The 2500-nt window shown below is 79.8% G+C and overlaps 1 non-coding gene across 1 annotated transcript; it reads left to right on the forward strand.

Moving 5' to 3' along the window:
- Positions 1 to 1994: 1994 nt before the first annotated feature.
- Positions 1995 to 2147, forward strand: LOC136996796 (5.8S ribosomal RNA). Its single transcript, XR_010887739.1, has one exon. It is a non-coding gene; the product is annotated as a 5.8S ribosomal RNA (ribosomal RNA).
- The last annotated feature ends 353 nt before the right edge of the window (positions 2148 to 2500 follow it).

Here is a 2500-nt window from a genome sequence, read left to right on the forward strand (position 1 = left end):
GGCACCCCGGGTCGGGACGGGTGCCGACGGGTCGCCACCCCTAAGCGGTGGGGGGCGGACCCGCGGCGGGCTGCGGCGGAGCAGCCCGTCTTGCAGAGACGGCGAGGACAGGCGTTCCGGGATGGCGCGCGGGGCGGGCGCCGGGCGGCGGCGGACCCCGAGCGGGGGCCGTCGCGCCAGGCCACGCGAGGCGACGGGTCGTGCCCGAGCGGGCGGCCCAAACCACGGCTCTCCTCCCGGGCGCAGCTGCCGCCGGGCGCCGGGTTACTGAGGGAAACCCCGGGCCCCGGGAGGAGGACGAGGTCGTGGCGGCGGGTGTCGGGCGCACCCCGCGGGCGGACGCTCCGCCGAGGGGCGCCGGAGCCGGCTGGCGGGTGCCGGGTTTCCCCTCCGCGTCCCGCCTCGCTGCTGCCGCCGAGGCTGCCGCCGTCGCCACGAGGCGGCGGCGGCCCGGCGGCGGGCGGCGGCGGGGGAGGCACCCCCGCGGGGATTTCAGGTCGTTTCCCTCACCCCAGGGCCAGGTACCTAGCGTCCGCGCTCCTCCTGCCCCCCCTCGGTGACCCACCCGTGTGGTCCCGTGTGCCAGCTCGCTCCTCCCGGGCGCCGCGCCGTGCGCGCCGCACCGGCCGTGCCCTCCCGCCCTTTCCGCTTTCCCTTTCTCTCCCCCCCCCCCACCGCTCCAGCCGCCCCGCGCCGTGCCGCGGGGACCGTGCTGCGAGCGGGCCGGGCGGGGGGGGGGGGCGGGGCGGCGGGAGGAGCGGAGGGCCTCCGGCCACCGCGGCCGCCGGTAGCCGCCCCGGGTAGGGATGGCCATGGGCCCCGGGCTCCGGGCCCGAGGGTTCTCGGCGGGAGAGCCGGGCGGGGGTTTAAAGACTCGGGCGGCCCGATGCGACCCGGGGGGCAGCCGGGTGTGCTGCCGGAGGGCCGGGGGGCCGGCGCGCGCGGGCGCCGTGCCCCCCCATGCCAGCCGGCGCGCCCCGCGCTCGCCCTGCGGGCAGCCGGGACGGAGAGGGGTACCCTGCCCCCTCTCTCCGCGGTCTGGTCTCGGCGGAGGGACGCCGCGCGGTCGGCTGGCGCCGGCCTGCCTCGAACGCGTGACCCCGGCGCGAGCGCGTGCTCTCGCCGGGACGGTGAGCCCCCACCCACCGCGGGTGGTGCGGACGCCGCGCCTTGGCGCGATCCGCTCTCCTCCCTGGCCGGGGCTCTCGGTCTGCCGCCGTGGCCGCTGGCGGCGGCGCCCTACCCGCCGGCACTCCGCCATCCGGCGCGCCTGCCTCGCTCTGCCCAACCCGGCTTCGCCGGGCGGCGGGCGGGCGGCAGGCGGGCGGCGGGGGCGGCCCCCCCCGTTCTCCGCGTGGAGACGGGGAGAGCGGGCGCCGTCCCCGTCCGTCCCGCCTTGCCCGCCCGCCCGCCGCCGGGCGTCTGTCCGCGGAAGGGACGGGAGAGCGCGTGGTGTCGTCCGGGAGGCTGTGTGTGCGCGCGCGCGGGCGTGGGCGCCGCCTCGGGGCCACGGCGGAGCCGGAGGCCGGCGAGGCGAGCGAGGAGCTGGGGAGCGCGGGGCCGGTGGGCCGCGGGCGCGCGGGCAGCGGCCAGTGCCGCTGCCGGTGGCGGCCGGGCTCCGACGCTGGGGGTCCGCGGGGAGCCGCCCCCTCCCCCAGCGTCCCTGAGGCAGGCGGCGCGGCCGGCGCGCTGCTCCCCGCCGGGCCGGGCCGAGCCTGGGCGCCTGGGCCGGACTCGAAGCGAGCAAAGGGTTGTCCCAGGTCGGGAGCGAGGGCTCCCCGCCCTTCTCGTTCGGGTTTTCCTTTTCCCTTTTTCCCCCCCCACTCTGTGCTCGTACGGTCAGCGGGGCGAGCCCCTCTCTCTGGCTCTCGGCCGTCCCTCGCTCAGCAGCCGGCGTCGGCGTGAGGAGGGAGGCGGAGCGGAGGGGGGGCCCTCAGGGGCTGCCGAAGGCTGCCCGGTCCCCCCGCGCGCGCGGCGGGGACCGAAACCGAGACAACTCTTAGCGGTGGATCACTCGGCTCGTGCGTCGATGAAGAACGCAGCTAGCTGCGAGAATTAATGTGAATTGCAGGACACATTGATCATCGACACTTCGAACGCACTTGCGGCCCCGGGTTCCTCCCGGGGCTACGCCTGTCTGAGCGTCGCTTGGCGGTCAATCGTCACCCCCGCTGTCGCGTTGGCGCAGCGGTGCCGCCCCTCGGGGGGGGCGCGTGGGGGGGCGGGGGAGGCGCGGCGGCGCCGGCGGCGGCGGTGCGCGGCGGCCTCGGCGGCGGAGAGTCGGCGGCGGAGCCGGGACCCCGGTGCGTGCACCGGCGGCCCCGGTCTTCCTGCCCGCCGGGCTCCGGCGCCGGGCCGCCCGCAGCGGCCGCGGCCGGCGTGCCTTGCCGCGCCTGTGCCCGCCCTCCTCGCCCTCCGAGCGCGGTGGCCACCGCTGCGCGGCGCGCGCCGTGCGGGGTGGCGCGGCTGGGGCGCCTCGCAGGCCCGTGCCCCGGGGAGA

The sequence above is a fragment of the Apteryx mantelli genome, unplaced genomic scaffold (assembly GCF_036417845.1).
Source record: "Apteryx mantelli isolate bAptMan1 unplaced genomic scaffold, bAptMan1.hap1 HAP1_SCAFFOLD_86, whole genome shotgun sequence".
NCBI classification, from domain to species: Eukaryota; Metazoa; Chordata; class Aves; order Apterygiformes; family Apterygidae; genus Apteryx; species Apteryx mantelli.